The 22937-nt window shown below is 42.2% G+C and overlaps 1 protein-coding gene, 2 non-coding genes and 1 pseudogene across 3 annotated transcripts in view; 3 read left to right on the forward strand and 1 right to left on the reverse strand.

Annotated features, from left to right (window-relative positions):
• The window catches only part of LOC129485490 (uncharacterized), a 254453-nt gene extending 253227 nt beyond the window's left edge, over window positions 1-1226 (forward strand). The window contains exon 7 of the mRNA XM_063642392.1: window positions 1193-1226. The gene's annotated coding sequence lies outside the window, so the exon portion shown is untranslated. The remainder of the gene's footprint in view (window positions 1-1192) is intronic.
• Window positions 1227-12184: 10958 nt separating this feature from the next.
• TRNAC-ACA (transfer RNA cysteine (anticodon ACA)) lies at window positions 12185-12256 on the forward strand. The gene has a single exon. It is a non-coding gene; the product is annotated as a tRNA-Cys (tRNA).
• Window positions 12257-12799: 543 nt separating this feature from the next.
• The window catches only part of LOC129485176 (zinc finger protein 746-like), a 112006-nt pseudogene continuing 101868 nt past the window's right edge, over window positions 12800-22937 (reverse strand).
• On the forward strand, window positions 19888-19959 carry TRNAC-GCA (transfer RNA cysteine (anticodon GCA)). Its single transcript has one exon. It is a non-coding gene; the product is annotated as a tRNA-Cys (tRNA).

Below are 22937 nucleotides of genomic sequence, written 5' to 3' on the forward strand. Positions count from 1 at the left end.
AGATATTTAAGGGTACAAACCCATGGGTGGGCTCAGGTTTAAAAGGTCTCATCTTGGATTTTTTTGTGGAGCAGAGTCCCATCAAGGCCAATTTAAAAGCCTCTGTGAAGGATTGGTATTCTTGCTGCACTTTACACAAATAATCAGGCCAAGTATAAAACTAAAGTTTATTTTGCAAACAACTAAGTCTTATCATGATTTGTTTTAGAAAAAATGAGGACTGAATGGAGAAAAATTATGTTTCAAGACATATACACTTGTCAATTAATTCTAATCTCAGTTGTTTTTAAGTTTTTGTCTACATCATAGATTCACCTTGCTTATTCCTGTAAACCAACCAGTGATCTATGGCTGCAGCTCAGAAGAAGCAAAAGGGATAGGTAATATAAATAATTTGGATCAATATTTTAATTCTGAGCAATTATCCTGCAACTCCTACCAGGTGATTGGAATAGATAGGGTGCCCATCACTCAGAGGTTTGTTTGTTTGGGAGAATAAGACCAAGAAACCTAACCAAAGTCAAGTCCCATGCACCCAAATCTTAACAGGCATAACTATAGCCACCAGTTACTGGGGAGTGTTGACAGCCTTGGGATTTTTGAGCTGTCCTTACCCCCACCTTGTTTGGTTTTGATACATGTCCTCTAATAATCCAAACTGTTTCTTCTCACTTACAGGCCATTGAACTTCAAATGGTAATGCAAATGGAACCACACATGGCCACACCATTCTTCTGGGGACCCTTAAATTAACCTCAGGAGGAGCCTTGACTGGTATAGTTCCCCACACGATGCCACTATTTAGCCAGAATTACCCAGGAAGATCATCACCCAACCTCCCTAAAAGCATTTGGGGTCTCCAGTCCTGAGTGGGGAAATGAGAGCAGAAAAAGGAAAAAAAACCCAGGTAAGCAGACAGTTAAGGCCAGTCCTCAGTAGAATTCTTTTAAACAGAGAAAAAAACCTGAAAAATCAAGCTGCAGCTGCACAGATAAGGGATCAAGGCCCAATATAGAAACACCTTTGTTCTTTGTGTAATTGGTGGGCTCCCAGGGAAAAGCTTCCTCCTCTTCTGTGAACATGCACACAGTGGGATCCATGGAAACTTGCATGGGAAGGAGGCTTGCCTGAGACATGCCTGCAGCTGCACAGGTAAGGGCAATTACACAGACAGCTACACAGATAGGGGAAGTTTTTTTTTTTTTTTTTTTTTTTTTTTTTAATAAAAGCACCTGTATTGAACTGAAAAAAGGGCAACTCTCTCAGGTCCCTCTTCTACTGCGAAGAGCTTTCCTATTTTGCTTATTAAACCTTTGCCACAGCTTCACCTTTGGTGTCCGTGGTCCTTAATTTTCTTGGTCATTAGACAAAGAGCTCGGGTAATACCTCAGACAACAAGACTGCAACACCTCCATCCCATGTTTATATTTCCTGTCTTCCACAAATGGAACACTAGCACCCCCAAATATCAACATATAGGTTTTGTAAGCTGTATCAAATGAACTTAAGTTCAATATCTAATTTTTTCAATATCTCAAGTTTTTCCTTAGAATATACACCATTGAGAGTTTTTTAATTCTTTGTAGGCATTGTATCAATGTAATATATCATTAGATTTATTGGTTTTATTTATATTTATTTTTAGGTTTATCTCCTCATACTTATTTTTTGGAAATGTAAAATATTAAAATGATTCAACTGTCAAGGCTATATAAAAATGTATACTTAGAGAATAGTCATTCCCTGCTCCATTCCTTGCATTTCATTTGCATCTACCCATGAGTAATGTTCTATTTCTTGATCTGGATGTGAGATTACACAGGTACATTTATTTCTTCTTATTCTTAGAGCTGATCACTTATTATTTGTGCTTTTTTGTATGCTTCACAGTGAAAAAGTTTAAAAATACCAATGAGATGTGTCAGTCAGTATTCAATTAGGGAAGCAGAATCACTTAAGTATTATTGAATCAGGAATTGTTATAGGACTAAGACCATGCACAATTATAGGATGAATTAGGGAAGATGGAGGATCAAAGAGCAGTCACTATCCAACCTTTCTGAAGTATGGCAAGGTGGAAAAACTGAGATTGCTGGGGGCCCTGAGAATCCAAGCATATTCAGCTGCTAGGGTGGGGCTACAAAGTATCTGGAGAAAAACTCCAAAGAAATTTAGCTACCACTTCTGTAGGTCCTCAGACAAGTATCTGGTGGTGGCATTGGGGCTACTGCTAATGGACAGGGCTGGCCATTGGGAAGAGCTGAACACGGAGTGAGGGAGAGCAGAATGAGCTGGAATCCACTGGTATCTGTTTGTATGTCATAACAACTAGCAACAACAGCCATCAGAGAGTAATGGCTGTGGCCTCTCTTCTACCTCCCAAATATCACTCAAATTCTTTTGTCCAACTCTAACCTAAATTTCGACGAGGAAATAATTCTGGGAAAGTAGTTTTAGCTATACCAAATTGACACAGTACAAACTGCCACCAGAGAGATGATAACAGTCTTAGAGCAGTGATTGTTGACATGGAGAAAAGGAGAAAGATTAGGGAGATGTATGTGAGTTAGAATTGATCAGATTAGTTAATAAACTAGATTTGAATAATGAGGGAAAGCGAAATCTAAAATGACTCTCAGGCTCTAACTTAGACAGCTGTGTGGGTGATGGTGCCATTGACTGAGGCAAAGACTCCAGATGGAGAACATGGAGATGATGGCTGCAGGGAGATAGGGCATTTAGTTTTGCCCATGTTGATTCTGAGAAGGTGGTGGGGCTTCCAAGTGAAGATATGCATTAGGACCCAAAAATATTACTACATTTTTTAAATGGGCTTTTGCTTATGATGACGATTTATCCTCATTGTGACTGGATTTATCCTCCTATCTAAAATAGCCAAAAAACTGAAAAATATAGGAAACAACAGTTTCAAGACATTGGACATCAAGCAGCAAGGGACATCCCTGAGCAGTGGAAAATAAATCCTATGAATGCTGCAATTGACTGCCTTGGGAAAGCTTCTAGGACACAGAATAGAGAAGAGAAACCCAGGCAAAGCCCTGTGGACTCCAGGAATTAAACAGATGGAGCTCTGAGCCTTGAGAGATAAAGGCAGTCAGAGTTTGCTAAAGAGAATACTGGAGAGAAGAGAGATGCCCAGAGATAGAGAACTCTGGAGCTCTGCAGAGGATCATGCACAAATGCTCAGCTAGGCACTGATCAGCACATGCACACGAGGAAACTCTCCAGGGCCAAGGAAAGAACCATCTGAAAGGATAAGTGGTAACAATGCACGGTGTTCACACTGGAAATAATACCTATTTTCACCAGCCAGACTGGAAAACCTCATGATTCATGGGGCACTGGGTAGAGAATACACAAGTGCCTTGCCCTGTTTTCAAGCAGCTTGACTGAATTCCAGAACAAAGCTCAAGAATATCTATGCAAGTATTAAAATATCCAGCTGCCAACAAGATAAAATTCACAATGTCTGCAGCCAAAAATTACTAGGTATGAAAGAAGTAGGAAAACAGCACCTATAATTAAGAGAAAAGTCAACCAATAGAAACTGACCCAGAAGTGACACAGATGTTAGAATTAGAGGGAAGAACATTTAAAGTCATTATAAATGCATTCTATATGTTCAAAAAGTTAAGTAGTAGACTGAATATTTGTATCCCCCTCAAATTCGTATGTTGAAATTTTAAACCCAAAGGTGATGGTATTAGGAGGTGGGAATTTTAGGAAGTGATTAGATCATGAGGGATTCATGCCCTTATAGAAGAGGCCTGAGAGAGGACCCTTGTGCCTTCTGTGATGTAAGGTTACAGCAAGAAGATGGCTGTCTGTGAACTAGGGAATGGGCCCTCACCAGGCATGGAATCTGCTGGTGACTTGATCTTGAACTTCCCAGCCTCCAGAACCATGAGAAATACATTTCTTTATAAACTACTCTGTCTCTAGTAGTTTGTTGTAGAAACCAAGCAGTTTCATTGAAGCTTTAAAAAAAATATATAATAGGGGAAAAAACCAAACTATTTTCTTCTATTATACTCTCAACACTCCACATAAAACACTTCTCGTCAGGAAAATACGGGGCTGTTTTTCCCCATAAAGCAATTCTCCAATTTTCTACAAACACCAGCTAGATGTTCTACAATTCAACTAATCTGACTCTATTTAAATGGAGTTAGAATGAGATGCCACAGGTTAAGGGCTTAGTCACACATGTCTGACCTCACTTCAGTTGCCGATTTTGAGTGCAAACTTCCAGTACTTCTGACAGGCTGGCTATAAACTGGGAGTTCCTATGACCTCCTTTTCATATTTGGTCTTTTGCTAGAATGGCTCACAAAACTCAGGGAAGTACTTACTTAAACTCACCCCTTTATTTTAAGGGACATTACAAGGGATGTAGATAAACAACCAGATGAAGAAGTACATGGAGCAAGGTACATGGGAATTGGCATGGGGTTTCCATGCCTTCTCCAGGCATGCCACCTTTCCAGAACCTTCACATGTTCAGCAATCTGAAAACTCTTTGAAGGCCATCCTTTTGGGGTTTTATGCAGGTATATTTAAAGAGGCTTCATTGTTAAATCATTGGTCAATAGTATTCTATTCAACCTTCAGTCCCTCTCCCCTCCCTGGAGGTAGGGAGATTGGGCTAAAATTTCCAACCCTTTAATCACAGTTGATTCTCCTGGCAACTATCCCTGATCCTGAGGCTATCCAGGACCCCCCAGCCATCAGTCCTCTTACTACCATATTCATCAGACACTTATCACTTCAGAGATCCCAAGGATTTTAGGAGTTGTGTGCCAGGAAATGGAGGCAGAAACCAAATATGTATTTTTTTAAATTATGTCACAAAGACTAAAAGTGAGTGAAAGAGATGAAAACTACAATGGTGAGTAAAAAAGACACTGTTTGATTAACAAAAGAGTAGACATTGTAGAAGAATATTAGCTTGAAACCATAGCAACAGAACTATTCAAAGTGAAATACCTAGAGAAAAGAGAATTTCAAAGAAAGAAAAAAGAACACAGCATAGTTAGCAGAAAAGAATTTCTGAAAGTTGGGGTGTAGGGCAGAAAAATATCTGAAAAAATAATGCTCCCCAAATTCCAAATTTTAGACCAACTCTACACCCACATATTCAAGAAGCTTAATGAAACCTGGGCACAAGAGATGTGAAGAAAATAACACCAAATTACATTACAGTCAAATTACTCAAAACCAGTAATAAAGCAAATCTTAAAAGCAGCCAGAGGGGGGCAAAATGCTATGTATGGAAGAACCAAAATAATGACAAATATTTTATTGGAAACAATGCAAGCAAGAAAACAGTAGGGCAAAATCTTTAGAATAGTGAAAGAAAAAGAACTCTCAACCTCATTCTATACTGAGTGGAAACACCTTTTTCTTTTTTTTTTTTTTTTTTTGGTGGAGTCTTGCTTTGTGGCCCAGGCTGGAGTGCAGTGGCACGACCTCAGCTCACTGCAACCTCCGCCTCCTGGGTTCACACCATTCTCCTGCCCCAGCCTCCTGAGTAGCTGGGACTACAGGTGCCTGCCACCATGCCCGGCTAATTTTTTGTATTTCTTTTAGTAGAGATGGGGTTTCACCATGTTAGCCAGGATGGTCTCAATCTCCTGACCTTGTGATCTGCCCACCTCGGCCTCCCAAAGTGACACCTTTTCAAAACAAATGTGAAATAAAAGCATGTTAGACATAATAAAGTTGAAAGAATTCACCACCAGGACACTCACAGTGAGCCAAATGTTAAAGAAGTTCTTTAGGCAGACTAAAAATGATACCAGGCCAGGCGCGGTGGCTCACGCCCAGCATTTTGGGAGGCTGAGGCAGGTGGATCACGAGGTCAGGAGATCAAGACCATCCTTGCCAACATGGTGAAACCCTGTCTCTACTAAAAATACAAAAACTAGCTGGGCATGGTGGTGTGTGCCTGTAGTCCTAGCTACTCAGGAGGCTGAGCCAGGAGAATCTCTTGAACGGAGGTGGAGGTTGCAGTGAGCTGAGAATGCACCACTGCACTACAGCCTGGGTGACAGAGCAAGACTCCATCTCAAAAAAGGATACCAGGTGGAAATATGAATCTATAAAAAGAAATAAAGAGCATCAGAAATGGTAACTATGTGGGTACATCTATATACTTTTTCTTAAACTTTAGATCTGTTGAAAGATAACCAACTGTTTAAGCAAAAATAATAACAATGTAGTGTAATATTTGTAGCACATATCAAAGTATAATACACAATAACAATAACACAAAGTTTGGGAGGGGAGAAATTGAAGTATAACATTGTGAAGGTCCCAAACATGCAATGGTATCATATCACTGGAAGATAGTCTGAGATAAGTTAAAGGTGTATAGTATAAACCATAAAACAATACTAAAATAACACAACAAAAAGTTGTAGCTAATAAGATAACAAAGGAGGAAACGTGAAATCATTTAAAAATACGCAATAAATATACAAGAAGGTAGAAATGAGGAAAAGTGGAATTAAAAAACACATGAAACACACAGAAAGTACAAAGATAATATATTTAAATTTAACTATGTCATAAATCTTATTAAATGTAAATGGTCTAAACACTCATATAAATGACAGAGATTGTCAGATTTGATTTTAAAAAATCAAACATCTACATGCTGCTCCAAAGAAATACACTTTTAATATAAAAACATAAACTAAAATATATAGCATGCTAACAGTAACCAAAAGAAAGCTGGATTATCTACATTAGCATTACAAAAATTGGCTTTTAGACGAACAAATATTACCATAGATGAAGACAGTAATTCCATATTGATAAGGGGTCAATTGATCAAGAGAACATAACAATCCTAAAAGTTGAGGCCCCTTATTAACAGAGATTCTAAATACATGCAGTAAAAAAGTTTCTGTATTAATTTGATTAGGATAATGGCCTCCAGCTGCATCCATGTTGCTGCAAAGGACTAGATTTTATTCTTTTTATGGCTGTGTAGTATTTCATGTTGTGTATGTACCATATTTCCTTCATCCAATCCACCATTGATAAGCACCTATGTTGATTCCATTTCTTTGTTAAATAGGCTACTTTCAAGAAACGCATTTTATTTATTTGAGACAAGGTCTTGCTCTGTCACTCAAGCTGGAGTGCAGTGGCATGATCATACCTCACCGCAGCCTCAACCTCCCAGGCTCAAGCAATCCTCCTGCATCAGCCTCCTGAGTAGCTGGGACTACAGGGGCATGCTACCACATCTGGCTAATTTTTGTTTTGTTTTATTTTGTTTTTGAGATGGAGTCTTGCTCTGTCGCCCAGGCTGGAGTACAGTGGTGTGATCTCGGCTCACTGCAAGCTCCACCTCCTGGCTTCACATCATTCTCCTGCCTCAGCTTCCCGAGTAGCTGGGACTACAGGCACCCGCCACCATGCCCAGCTAATTTTTTTGTACTTTTAGTAGAGATGGGATTTCACCGTGTTAGCCAGGATGGTCTTGATCTCCTGACCTCGTGATCCGCCTGCCTTGGGCTCCTAAAGTGCTGGGATTACAGGCGTGAACCACCGCTTCTGGCCTAATTATTGTATTTTTTTTAAGAGACAGGGTCTCACTATGTTGTCCAGGCTGAGATGCATTTTAAACATAAAAATACAGATAAGTTAAAAGTAAACAAATACAAAAATAAAGACTATGCAAACACTAATTATAAGAAAGATAGAGAGGCTATATTATCAGACAAAGTAGACTTTATAATAAGAAATATTGGCCGGGTGCAGTGGCTCACGCCTGTAATCCCAGCACTTTGGGAGGCTGAGGCGGGTGGATCACGAGGTCAGGAGATTGAGACCATCCTGGCTAACACGGTGAAACCCAGTGTCTACCAAAAATACAAAAAGAAATTAGCCGGGCGTGGTGGCGGGCGCCTGTAGTCCTAGCTACTCGGGAGGCTGAGGCAGGAGAATGGCATGAACCCGGGAGGCAGAGCTTGCAGTGAGCTGAGATTGCGCCACTGCACTTCAGCCTGGGTAACACAGTGAGACTCCGTCTCAAAAAAAAAAAAAAAAAAAGAAAGAAATATTTCCAGTGATAAAGATGGATATTTCATAATGATAAAACAGTTAATTCATTAAGAAGATGTAAGAATCTTAAATGTGTACATGCCTAATTACAGAGTTCCAAAACACATAAAGCAAAAACCAAGCACAAAGAAAATTGACAAATTCACAATTATAACTGGAGATTTTAGTACTTTCCTTAGTAACAAGTAACACAAACAAGCAAAAAGTCAGTAAGAATATAGCTTTAAACCACAATATTAACCAACTTATTTAAATTGCACTTATGTAACACAACATCCAACAACTACACAATACACATTTTTTTTCAAGTGCATATCGAATATTTACCAACATAGACCATATGTTGGGCCATAAAACAAGTCTGAATCAATTTTAAAAGATTTAAATCATACAGAGTATGAACAGCTATGAATGTGTCTCCTGGTGCACATGTAGAAGAGTTTCTATAGGGCATATGTGCAAGACAGAAATGAGGGTATATGCATGAGTAGCTTTACTAAATAATGCTAAACTGTTTTTCAAAGAAGTTATACAGGTGTATGCTCTTACTAGCAGTGTAGAAGAGCTCTCATTGGTTTACATCATTGGAGTAGAAAATGTACTCTGACACCATGGAGTGCCAGGAAATTTAATTTCTTACCAATTTGGTGATGACTGTAACATGGTATTCCATTTTAAGTTGCATTTACCTGATTACCACTGAGGCTAAGCATTTTGTATATGTCTAGTGGTCTTTCCTGTTACTTCTAAGAAATGCTTGTCAAGTTCTTTGCTTATTTTTCTCCTCTCCTTTTGGCTATTTTCTTATCAATATAGTCTGTATTCTGGATAGAAGTCCTTTGTTGATTACCTGGTTGTGCCAGAAATTAAACTATATTGTCTCTTAGCTCTGAGCCCACCCTTCTTGACCCTGCTTACTGAGGCTGTGGCACTCTGCAAACCACATTTCTCATCTACCTGCTGGCTTCCTGCAGGTTCTGCTGATTGAAGCAATAGATGAGGATGGGAAGGCAGAAAGAGAACAGGACATGCTTTTGCTCCATTTGTTGTTCCCATCAGCACAGCCCCAGCAATGACCCTTAATGCTGGAAGCACTGGGTCTAGTGCCAGCTTTCTTATGGCACTCCTGGAACCACCCTCATTGGCAGTGCTTTACCTTGGAAGACCCACCCTCTGAGCTCCTGAGTCACTGGCACCAGCTGGGCAGCACCTCATCCTCACAAGTGTGAGGTCCAACTCTTCAGAGCCCCTGCTCCACACTTCTCCATTCTGATAACTGCAGCCTCTTCACTTTTTCTCTCAAAACTAGCAGAAGGAGAAAGCTGCTTCCAGGCGTTACTATCTCTGCATCACCTTGGGGTTCTCTTTGCCTTTCCATTTCATGAATGCCTATTTAACCAATACTTTATAATCAATTCTTTCTGTTGAAATGCCGAGTGTAGTTTCTGATTTCTTACTCTACCGTGGCTGATACAATGATTCACAAACTTCTCCTCCTGCTATGTCACTCACCTTTTCACTCTCTGAGGACTTTTAGAACACAGATGTTTCTTAACTGCAATGAACCAGAATGAATACATGGATTATCAAATTTATATTGTGTCTTAATTTGAAAATCCTTCTTCTACTCCAATATCATAAGAATTTTCTCATATTTTCTAAATTTTTAAAATTTTTTTATATTTAGGTCTTGAATCTTCTTGGAATTTATTTTGTGAATGAATATCTAATTGTCCTAGCACCCTTTTATCAGAAAGTACACCCTTTCTTCACTGGTCTACAATGCTGTCTCTCATATATCAGGTTTCTGTCTATGGATAGGTCAATTTTTAGAATCCCCATTCTGTTCATTAGCTTTGTTTGTGTACCCTTGTGCCAATACTCGCGGTCTTATAGCATTATAATAGTCTTTATATCTGGTAGAGCTAGTTTCTTTGCCTAGTTATTTTTCTTCAGATAAACTCTACCTCTTCCCAACTCTTTCTTTTCCCACATAATTTTTAACATTAGTGTGTCAATTACTATAAAAATCACTATTAGGATTTTGATTGCAATTGCACTAAATCTGTAAATTTGGAGAGCAGTATCTTTACAAAATTGTCTTGTCCTATCCAAAAACAAAGCATACTTCTCTACTTATTTAAGTGCCCTTTAAGTATCTTTCAATGAAGCTTTAAAACAGTCTAAACAAAGGTCTTGTACACCTTGTATTTATTCCTAGGGAGCCTGTATTTTTGTTACTCTGTTAAGAAATTTGTTACTGCTGTGTGGAAATATATTTGATTTAAAATAAGTTTATTGTATAACTTATTTGAATTTATTAAAATTAGTAATTCAGATAATTTGTAGATTACTTTGTTTTCTATATAATCACAGTGTCACTGAAATAATGGGTGTTTTGTTTCTTCTATTCCACTGAAAAACCCTACTTTTTTGGTCTTAAATGCACTACCTCTAGCTTTTGGTGGTTTTAAATAGAAACAAAGCTACCACGCATCTTTGTCGTTTCCAGTTTTTAAGAGAATGCTTCTAACGTTGCACCATTAAGTATGACGGTGGCTGGTTGTAGACTTTTGGACTTTTTAGAGTCTTATTGTTTAACAAGAAGAATTTTAACATGAGGATTTCTTTAATTCCTTCCTTGCCTTTTCCCTTTTCAGTAAGAGAGGACCATTGCTGGGGGAGCCAGAAGACCAACAAGAGTAGCCAGTGACAGAGCTCCACGTGTCTGTGAATTGGCTTATCTCCTCCAGCAAGAAAGATGGAATCTGAGCTCAGAAGAGTATGCATGCTCAGGTTTGGAGAACTGAACACCAAAATAGCAACAGAGTTCATTTGACTGGTGCTACCTCAAGTAATTTATATTAACTATCCTTAGTTATTAACCTTGCCAATTTTGCTGTCTTTACTTCCCCCCAATAAATATTTGTTGCATCCCAACTTTTATGCTCAATATTGTGTTTGGCACTGTAGAAAGACAAAAAGAGATTGCATTTTCCTTTGTGAGCCTCTGTGCATTCTGAGCTTTGGTCTCCGTGACGGTTATCACAGGCACTGCCACCATCTCATGTGACCCTTTGGGTGGGTGTCCTTTCTCTATATTTTTGAGATCTGTATGGCCTTTTAACATCAGAAGTGGCCTTTTTTTTTAAGAGACGGTGTCTCGCTCTTTCGCCCAGGCCGGACTGCAGTGGCGCTCTCGGCTCACTGCAGGCTCCGCCTCCCGGGTTCACGCCATTCTCCTGCCTCAGCCTCCCGAGTAGCCGGGATTACAGGCGCCCGCCACCATGCCCGGTTAATTTTTTGTATTTTTAGTAGAGACGGGGTTTCACCGTGTTCCAAGATGGTCTCGCTCTCCTGACCTCGTGATCCGCCCGCCTCGGCCTCCCAAAGTGCTGGGATTACAGGCATGAGCCACCACACCCAGCCATAAGTGGCCCTAATGTAGGATGTTGGCCAAGGGCCAGGTTCACTTTGCAGGACCTGTGGTGCTGTGCCTCAGGGCAGGGGTCTGCCCAGCAGAGGAGACATTTCTGGTCCTTGCTGCTTCAGTTGTGCTTCTAGCCTGAGGCCCCTTGGAAGAGCTGGGGAAGCTTCCTGAGCTCCACGATGGGACTCAAATAATTCGAATTATTGGTATGGGCTTTCCTGGGTTCAGTCAAGACCACGCAAAAGACCAAGAATAGCTGAGATGAGAATAAAAAGAGAGATGAGCAGAAAAGCCCCTAAATCCATCCACTAGGGTAGGGGTGAGGGTGGAAAGAAAGGATGTGGGCACACATTCAAGTTAGTGGACTTCAAGGAGGAGATGAAAGAAGAAAGGAGTGGCCCTGCTCTTGGCAATGATTCTTCAAGCAGGTGTCTTCGAAGTGGTCCGAAGACAAGATGGAAGTGAGCTGAGGAGGCTTCTAGGGGACCAAGTAGGGAGGGATTAATAAGGAAGAAGAGGGCCCAAAGGGCTAATTTGCTGTGAGGCAAAATGTCCAAATCTCTAAAACTTTCTGAGAGTCAATGTAAATTTCAGTGCATAGATGTGAGTATTGCAACACAGGTGAAAAGGTATTTAGTAGAGACTCCTAGAAGCCGAGGGGGTATAGCTCAGGGGTAGAGCACTTGACTACAGATCAAGAGGTCCCTGGTTTAAATCCAGGTGTCCCCTGGAAAGAGTCTCTTTTTAGTACCACATACCAATTGGTACCTTCAGGTTGTCCCAGGTCCTATGGCAGGTTGAGGGGAGGTTCCTGGGAGGGAGAAGAGATGGAAAGGAATCTAGTCATCTTTTGAGCTGGGGCAATGGAAAGTCCCAAAACCAGGAATGTGGTTCTAGCTATGATCTTGTTATTAAGGTGATGTGTGAACTCAGGCAGGCCTTTAATTAGTCTTTGTTTTTTCTTTCAGGCATATAACATGCAAGTATAGACTAAAATCAAAGTTGCCAAACATGTCTGAGAACCAGAATGACCTGGGAGGGTGGTCAAGTATACAGATGCCCTGGGTCCCACCTTGAGATTCTGATTCGTTAGGTGTGAGAAGTTTCATTTTTCTTTCATTTCATCCTCCCACATCACAGAAACACCAGATGATCTCCTGGGCTGCAAAATTCAGCAAACACTTATGAAGCAGATTCACCACGTACCAGTTATTAATCTGCAGTTTGTATCACTTGCTCGAGTCCAGTGACGCAGAACACTCACACAGCAAGTTAAGCAAAGCAACTTTATTCCTTGCAGGCAGGCAAGGGACAACAGAAGCCTGGGATTTAGGGTGAGCTGCTCCCCTAAGGCTCAGGAAGCTGCCCAGGGCAGATGGAGTCTCACCTGTGTGTCCCACTTCACACTGCAGCTGAGGGACTCTGAACGCCCTCTGCTCTCAGTTTTATACCCCAAGGGCAATTTGGATCATGGGGCTAAAGCGCTGCAGGACATCCTGTTCTAGGTGTGATGGGAACAGAGTCCGGGTTTAGGACAGTTCCTCCTTATCTCAGGACAACACTCCCAGTACATTCTCTAGTTATTCTGAGAACTACAACCAAGAAAAGAGGGAGGCACTGGGTTGGCCAAGGCCATCCGGGGACTTGTCCTGCTGGGTCATTTAAAAAGCTTTTATAGGATAACGTTGGCTTTCCAAGTGGTTTCTCAAGCTGATGTCTTTCCCACTGAGGAGAAGCTGTAGGCCTGTGGACTGCCAGGTGGGAGGAGGTTGGGGTTTAGAGAAAAGAGGAGAGCAGGAATGGGTTGTTTGCAGTGGGGCTGTTCCCATGGACTCACCAAGAAGAAATCCAGGTGCTGATGGGGCTGCACAAGTGCTTCTCAGAAACAGTTGTAACAAGTGAGGGATGCAACTAAAGTTACAGCATTTGCCTGCAGGCCAAGCGGTCTCTCGTTCAAATCCATGTGCCTCCCACCCCCCTTCAGTTTTCTACTTATTGAACAAAAGCCTTTTCACCTCTGGGGTCTATTATACTGGAATCTTGCTGCAAGGAGAGAAGAGAGAATAGATGGCATACAGCTTTGCCAGGAAGCCTCTCTAGTTTCTTGTAGGCCCCAGTGAACGTCTCCAGGTGACTCTGTCCCCTCATTAACCCTTATCCTCAGAGCCTTGAAATGGGCCCAATTGTCTCATAGAACTGATGTTTATGGTTTCTCTTGAATAAAGCTAGAAATTGACCCTCTCAATTTTGAAAACCAAGGAGAAATTTACATTTGTGTTATCTGAATTCCTTTCTCAGGAAACCAGCCAGCAATCCTCCCAGGCAGTATCAAGAAACTGAAATTTACCAGATCCCCACATCTGGAAAGTGAGAAGCCAGACCCCTTACCCATCATGACTGCCCAGGTGACCACCTGCTGCCTGTTGACCAACTCCTCTTCCTTGCCCCTCCTTAATCCCTGTTTTCCCACATGTAGTTACATTTCTTCCCTGTTATATAAACCCCTAATTTTAGTCAGTCGATGACAATGAATTTGAGACTGATCTCCTGTTCACCCTGTCTGTAGCACCTGGATAAAGCCTTCTTCCCTGACAATACTCGTCTCAGTGACTGGCTTCCTGTGAGATGAGCAGCAAGACCTAGATGGAACCCCTGGTGTTTCCGTAACAGCCTTGCAACTTTCACTTTCGCTGTGGGAACACTCATCTCCACCACCCAGGGCCATCCCCTGGAAGGGTGGGTAGGGAATTGACTCCTCTGGAATCCTCACCCCCAGGGACTGTGTAGCATAGGGCCTTGCCTGGAGCAGTTCCCATGGCTGCAGCTGCTCCACCCTGAGCTGCTCTGGCAGGGTCTATACAGAGTGAAGGAACTAAAGGAAGAGCGGTGAGGAGCGCTCATAAGTGGCACAATGACTGCCAGGAAGTGGCTGTTATAGGCAGGGGTTTGCAAGCTACTTTCAGTCAGGAGGCCCCACACTGTGCCCTGGGGATACTTCCCTGCACCTTGTGTGTTTATGAAGCCCCAGTATCTGCTTCATAAACACCAGATGTGCATGTGGGGGGCATCTGTTTCCCACCTGAGCAGAGGCTCCCAGTGCCCACTGGGGTGAGTGAGCTGCAACGTCTTCTCAGGGAGGTGAACAAGGTGAAATGCTTTAACACTGACTGTTGGAATCTGGGAGAAAGACTGAAAGAGGCAGTGGTTTCCCCTGTGTCTGAGTGAGTGCTCAATTATTCCTTGTGGCAGTATCCCGCAGATGATCTGTTGTTGCTTGCGGGCTTTCTTTTTTCAAGTCAATAAAACCACATCCTTACCAATTGGGAGACATCTATTCAATTCCCTTCTGCAAGCGGTATCAGACTTCCACGTGTGGGTTTGCTGCCTCGTTTTATACTACCTGAAATTCTTATTTGGAACTCGGGAGACCTCTCTTGCCCAGCATGCCCTGCTGGTCTCACTCCATTCGGTCTCTCCATGGAGTTAAAAGCAACAACAGCTAAAAGCAAAGATTTGAAACAAACAAAAAATAATAATTAATTTTTAAACAAAGAAAGAAAAAGCAAAGATCTGAACCCAATTCTGCTTAATCCCTAGCATATTTTTTCTCCCTGAACAAGAGTATAATAGTCCATAATAACATAATTGTAGCTGCAATCTGCTTACTCCCATAAAATATTAGCCTAAGAGACAAACACTGCCACTTTCTAAGGTGCAAGTCAATTTCTTTTCAAGTTTTGAAGAGTGCGGAAGTCGGAGCCTCATGTAGGAAGCTGGGCCTTGCTCTTGCAGAGCTACAGGCAGGAGCCGTGCAGGCAGAAGGAGCCTCAGCAGAGGCCAGCATCAAGTGCGGGCCCTGGAGTGCCTGAGGACGGGGAGCCTGGGAAGTGGAGCAGGGAAGGTGGGGCAGGGAGTAGCAGGGGAACCGGATGCTAAAGATGGAAGGGCTTTGTAGTCACCACACAGGATTTGGTTCCATGGAATGCAGCTCAGAGCTACCCTTCGTCCTTTTTCAGCTCTCCAGACTTCTTTTTCCCCTACGACCTCTGCCCACCAACTTGCAGTCAGAAATGCGGATATAACTTTTGACTCCCCTGAAATGTAACTACAAATAGCCTACTGTTGACTGGAAGCCTTTCTGATAACATAAACAGTCAATGAACACATATTTTCTATGTTCTATGTGTTATATACTGTATTCTTACAATAAAGCTAGAGAAAAGAAAATATTAAAAAAATCACAAGGAAGGGAAAATTTATTTCCTATAGAATAAGTAGAAGTGAAGTGAATCATCATAGAGGTCCTAATCTTTGTCATCTTCACAGAGTAGGCTGAAGAAGAAAAGAGGAGGGGTTGGTCTTACTGTCTTGGGGGCAGCAAAGACACAAGACAATCTGTCTGTTAAGTGGACCCACAGTTCAAACCTGTGTTGTTCAAAGTCAACTGTAGTTTTACTTACAGACTTTATAGATTCAGGACCAGGCTTCCTGGGTCAAAGCAATGAGAAGTGCAGAACCATCTTTGCTGACTAAACACAAGCCCAGATGAAGGGCGCTTGAACTGGAAGCAAGGCCTCTTGGTCTGCACTCAGCTACTGCACCCTGGCACTGGCACCTGGGCTGGCTGAGCAGTATCTCTGACTCTGGGAGCTGAGCCCCACACTCTTGTTGCCTGCGGCTCTTTCTTCACACCCAGAGTGGCTTTGGTTTACTAGCAGGCCTGCTCCCCTGCTAAGAGGACACCTTGCTTCCCTTTTAGTCCCCTCTTCTGGCCATTTCAGCCAGCCCTCCTCAGCCTGAAGTCTTCAGCTCCTTGGAGGGCGGGTGGATAGAGAAGCTAGAACCACTTCCTCAGATCTTACTTGGGCTTTTCTGGTAGCTAGGGAGCTACTGTAATTTAAAAATCAGCTCACCCGCTGGGCGTGTCTCTCTGCAGAGGTATGTGCTCTAAGAGGCAGTTTGTGCATGTGTTGCTGAAGGGGACTTAGGAAGTGCTTACCTTTATTCGAGATGATGGGGAATCTTCCAGACCAGATATGACCACTGGGAAAAGCGACCGTCTGGAAAGCTGGGGTTGCCTACAAACATATATGAAGGGGAAAGGTACTGTGACTTGGTGTTTGTTCCTCCCAGCAGGACCTGAATAATCCCTGGAGAGGGGGCTCTGCTGTTGGGCAGGCAGAGGACAGGATGCTCTGGCCCAGTGCAGCAAACACTTCTGGGGCTGCAGGCCACCTCCATCCTAACATCAGCCTTGCTGCAGACCCCCCTGCCTGTGCTGATGTGGGAAGGGGTCCTGATTAGGGAGTGTGAATAGTCCTATAATTGGGAAGATCTAGAGTTGTGAAATAATGTTCATTTTTTGAAATTGTGGCTTTGGGTGAAATTCAAACATTGCAGAAAGGTTAGACCTAAACATGGTACTTATGCTGAGACTCTGCTTGGGGGGCCCACCTGAGCAGCCAGCCAGCCCCCACCCTGATGATATTGCCACTGGGTTACAAGGCATGGAGTGTCTCAGGCTCATCACAGGTAGGGGTGAGAGTAAAACAGGAGTCATGGGCTTTGCATGGAGATACAGAAATAATCAGACAACTGAGGCCTTTGAAGCCTCAAAAGGACTGTGACTTTTGACATCACTAACAAAGCTTTAGGACTCAGGCCTAGACAACTCTTTCTCTAGCAAGAGTTCATTGATAGCTGACCTGATCAATGGCTTTACTGTTCTTCTACAAACACCTGTACCATATCACTCGTAGTTTCCGATCATTAATCACTCAACATACTCATATCTTTTATGGCCATTCTTTGTGCATCTTTTCAGCTTCTCCCTCTGCTGTCAGCTCCTCTTCCCTTTCTTGGTGTCTGTTATGTTAACCATCTTGAAAAGAGAGAATCTGATTGGTCATTAACCCTGTGTGGGCAGAACTGCAGGTCACTGGTTCACCTGTATATTAGCTGGAAAGAGAGGAAAACGTCAAAGAAACTAATTAATATTCTGAGAGAAATATGAGAAAATATTCCATCTGTTAAACAAAAACATAAAAGGGTCAATTATAGAACAGATAACTTAGAAATTAAGAAAAAAGTATAGAAGATATAAAAAATTAAATAGAAAGTTTGAAAAATAAAGCTGAGGCTGTTTCCCAGAAAGTAAAATAAAACAAAAAGACAAAGGAAAAGACAGTAAGAGAGATAAAAATAAGAAAGTTAGAGGTTAAAACCAAGATATGTAAAAACCAACTAATAGGCTTGGTGCTGTGGCTCACACCTATAATCCCAGCACTTTGGGAGGTCCAGGTAGGAGGATCACTTGAGGCCAAGAGTTGAAGACCAGCCTGGACAACATGGTGAGATCCTTGTTTCTACAAAGAAAAAAAAAAATCAGCTGGTCATCGTGGGGTGTGTCAGTAAGCCTAGCCATTCAGGAGGCTAAGGTGGGAGGATTGCTTGAGGTCAGAGGTTCAAGGTTATGGTGAGCAAGACACTGTCTCAAAACAAACAAAAACTAATAAAAGTCCCAGAAAGAGAACATGATGGAAAGGACATTATACAAGAACATTACTCATAATGAAAGAACTTGGCTATGCATTAGAAAATATTCTCCAAATGCCCAACAAAATGAATAAAAAATTATCTTCATCAAGTACATCATAGTGTGATTACAGAATACCAGGACAAAAGGGAAGATCTTCAAAACTTAAAGAGTGAAAGAAACAGGTGATATACAAAAGACAGAGGATCACAATGGCACTTGACTTTTCTATAGCAATACTAGACACCAGAAGACAACAGAAACAATCCTTCACAATATGAAGGATTATAAGTTGAAACTAGAAATCTGTGTCTGTCCAGACTGCTAATCAAGTGTGTAGGTGGAATTATGGACATTTTGAGGCATGTGAGGTCTTAAAAAATTCACCTCTACTCACCATTCCCAGAAAACAACTGGAGGACATCCTCTGCCAAAATGAGGAAGCAAATGAAGAAACATTCAAGACACAGAATCCAGGAAAAAGGGACTTGCACACAGGAGACAGAGATGGAAAGAATGTCCTGGTGAGGGTGGAGGAAGTCCCGGGGCATGGGCTGAGCAGCAGGCTTTCCAGGGCAACCAGAACAAACAGAGCAGGAAGCTGGAGAGCTACTGGAAAACAAGAAGTGAAAAATGTTAATTATCTAACAGCTTTTACAGTGTGGTAAATTGACTTGACAGGCATTTCATGGAGCAATGAAAGGTTGTGGAAAATCACAGATATTCCAAGAAAACCAAGCAGTTGAAACTGTGAGGCTATCAGCAACTTGAGGGAAAAAAAAAAGTTCCATCAGAACTCTTAGTTCAGCTTAGGATTATGTACATTGGCCATAAACACTATTAGCTAATCATAATAATTAAAACATGGAAGATAAAATTGAACAGAAAGTAAATATATAGCATTTTATCTAAGAAGTTGATATATAGTAGGTATACTGGAAAACAGAAAAGAACGCACATGAGTGATAATCCTCACCTACAAAAATAAGTCAGCTAATGATGTCTAAATTAGACATGTCTAATTACGTCATACCATATTATGACGTATTTCTATTACTTAAAATTATAGAGGCAAATAGACTAGAAGAAACAGCCAAAAGGGTGGCGAGTGGCTGCCTCTGGGTGGCAAGAGGAAAATACAAAGGACTGAGGTTTCTTTTATTATAAGCTTTAAAAGCAATATTTGTCTTTCAAAAATAGTTGCACAAGATACTTAGATAAAAACAAAAATATATGTAAGGTTTAAAATAGCCTTGCACTGAGAATGGGGGTGTAGTTCAGGGTAGAGCTTCCACACTAGCAGCAGAGTTTTCTGGCCAAAACCTGGAGAAGCTCTGTGGTCCTCATGCTATGTTGTCTCCATGATGCTTCCCAGGACTACTCTCTGATCCATGTCAGGGCCTGGGAACTTCCCCAACTTCACCAACTGTTTCATGAACTGGATTTAATGCAAAGATCCCAGACTGAGAGATATCGTTATATGTCAGTACTGCATGTGTCTCAATTTGTGTCTCCAAACTGCTATTTTGTAGTGTAAACAAGAAGACATCAAACATGTAGACCTAAAGGCTGTTCCAGCAGGAAACGGAAACACTCCTCCCAGCTGCTCCTGTCACCACGGACTGAGGGAGAGCGGGGAGATGTGCAGGCATGTGAGTGGGGCTAGGGTTTGGGAATTGGGGATGGACTTTTCTGGGGTGAGTTTGTGGTAAAATCAGTTGCTGGTCTTACTCTCTAAAAGCAAGCAGGAACTTTCAATGTGCTGTAGGACTGCTGGGTGTGATTACCAACATGAAAGGTGCTTATTGGACACTTACAACAAGCAGGGGGTATAGCTCAGGGGTAGAGCATTTGACTGCAGATGAAGAGGTCCCCAGTTCAAATCTGGGTGCCCCCTACTGCACTTTTTCTATTCATACAAGCTGTTATGTTCTTCACAGAAGCTGTTGGTCATATTCCAGTTTTCTTTTCATCCGTTCCACCTATGATTTTCCCTGGAACTGGACGCTACAGCTCAGGCCTACCCAGCTGCAACCTGGCTGGATAACTTCTTCTCATCTCTTCCAGCGCCGGTTCCATGGGTATCCCTCATATTCTTGGTATCTAGCTCCCTGCTCCCCCTATATATGTAATTTCTCAAGCTGTGATGCAGTATGCTTCTGGGTTTTTCCAGGGCAGACCAGAGAGTAGTACTACAGCAGGCTCCCCAGAAACAGACAGGGAATGGTACCCCAAGTTATCACTCTCCTGGCTCCTTCCCACAGCAGCAGTTCGGTGCACTGGAGTGATGGCCAGACCTGGAGAGACACATCACAGCACACAGCATTCCCATGGAGGGCAGATGTTTCCCCTGGAGAATTGGTTTCTCCCATGCGAGAGCTCACTCACACCTTTGCTTCAACCTTGTAGGCCAAAAGCCTGGCTCAGCTACTCTAACAAGGGAGACAGAAGCTCTGCATTGCTGCCCCTACGACCAAACTCCTGCAGCTCTACGGCTGCATGTGAACTACAGCCCACTCTGTGACTGTGGCCCAAGGATTGGAGGTGGGGGATTAGACTCAAGAGTCTGTTCGTATGAGATGATTTGGAATTCCAACTTTGTTCTGTGGGCCACAGGGAGTCCTGTGTGCTGCAGTGAAGAACCAGGTCAGGTCCTTTGTCTAAGGAGGTCATTTAGAAGACATTACAGATACTGGTTTGGAGTTTGCCAAAAGACAAGAAAAGGAACTGGTGTTATTTTTTGAATGCTTACTATGCCGTACTATGTGCTAGTATCACGCTAGGCAGTTGATCATTAGTTATCATATTTGTCCACTCTGTCTTCACTGTAGGAAAAAGGATGCCAGGCTGGGAGCTTCGGTTAGAGTCTGTGGACTGTTTTGAAGACCAGTGGCCAGCTCTTGGGTTAAACCGAAAAAACAATGGGAAATGGCTCGGGGTTCTGCAGACAACCTCCAGCCTTTTCTCCTGTTCATGGCTCCACCCAGGGATAGGCCTGGTGAACTGCAGAGCTGAGGGAAGGTGTCTACCTGTGAATAAGCTCTGGCAGCTTCCAGAAAGGCAGTCCTGGAGGGAAGCCATCATTTAATTTTACAAAGCTGAGTGTTCCCACACTGCTGAAATGTATTAACTAGGTAACCCCAGTGTGCCATGGGGGTAAAGCTCAGGGCTACAGCATTTGACTGTAGAGCAAGAGGTCCCTCGTTCAGATCCAGGTTCTCCATTCTTTATGTTCAATGTTGGCAGCTAACTTTATCCACATACAACTTAGACTGGCATGGGCCACACAGAGGGTGAGGTCACCTTCTCAGTCTCATTCTCCATGTTGACCCAGACCCCGGATCCTCCACCATCTCTCCATGCTTCTTCTCTCTCAAAGCCATCTTCTTTCACCACTCTCTCCTCTCAACATTCATGCCTTCTCTGATATACGGGACTCCATAAACCGTGGACACTTTTAGAACCAGGCTAACAATCTTATTTTCCTCACCGCCCTCTCCTCCTGTCCTCAGGAATGTCAAACACCATGGCAATGTGCTTCCAATGCTAAGGCCTCCCGAGATTTCCATCCTGCTGCCTCTACGAACGTTCACAAACTCCACTCACTGCGGCTCTCAAGGGGTGTGGTGAGGCAGACAGTCAGCGTTTTCCACTAGTGTCTTTTACCCTGCTTCTTGAGGCAGGAGAATCGCTTGAACCCGGGAGGCGGAGGTTGCAGTAAGCCGAGATCTTGCCATTGCACGCCAGCCAGGGCAACAAGAGCAAAACTCCGTCCCCCAAGCAAAATAAAACAAACAAAAAAACAAACAAATAAACAAAGAAAACACGAACCTTTCCCTTACCACAACTTCCTCAAACATAGTTTACTGTGACACCTGTATTCCCATTGCCAATGCTCAGTCTCTAAATAAGTTACATTACTTTTCAGAGAGCTTCTCTTTGCCTGTTATTTAGACTGACACCATCTTTTATTGGCTTCTTTGCTTTCTCTGACTGACTTCCCACTCCCTACTGGTGTTTCCTGAACTTATCTTCCAAATAAACTACTTGCTCTTACATTTTAGTTTCAGAGTCTCTTTCTAAAGAAATCTAAACTAAGACAACAGATTAAAGGAGAAAAATCACGTCATTCAAATAGATAAAGAAAAACATCCAATCAAATCCAACACAGCCTCGTGATTTAAAAAAAAATTCTTGGAAGCGAGGACAAACATTCTACCTCCTTGATACGCTACTACCTGTCTACCTGAAATATAAAAAGAAATATTATTTAACGGTGGGGTTGTGAAAGCTTTAAATTGAAAACTGAAAGACAAAAATGTTCTTAAATAAAAGGGAAATGGAAACTGAATCGAGGAGCAAAAGACTCTATTTCTTTAAATGAATCCACTAAGACATTCCAGAAATGAAGACAACTATCAACATCTTCCTTTTTATTTACTCTTCACTAAAATATAACTTACAATAAGGTATAGAAATCTTTAACGTACAGCTCAATTAATTTGTACACACACACACACACACACACACACACACAAATGTACCCACCTCCTAAATCAAGATACAGAAGACTGAAAGGAATGCCGCTACGAACAAGAATCCTGCATGTACATAGACACTCTCTAATCTCCGTATCTAGGAATACAATTGTTGAGGAAGTGGGTGTTTCTAGTTTTGGCTTTAGCCAGTAAGGTCGGACGGTTTTCTAAAGTGGTTCCGGCAAATGACACTACCACCAGCAGGGGATGAGAGTTACTATGGCTCCACATACCATCACTGAGTAACATCGGTCTCTTTCACTTTAACCAGCCTAGCAACTATTCTAGCGATAGTTCACTGTGGTTTAACTTGCACCTTTCTTTTCTTTTCGTTTGG

The sequence above is a fragment of the Symphalangus syndactylus genome, chromosome 6 (assembly GCF_028878055.3).
Source record: "Symphalangus syndactylus isolate Jambi chromosome 6, NHGRI_mSymSyn1-v2.1_pri, whole genome shotgun sequence".
NCBI lineage: Eukaryota > Metazoa > Chordata > Mammalia > Primates > Hylobatidae > Symphalangus > Symphalangus syndactylus.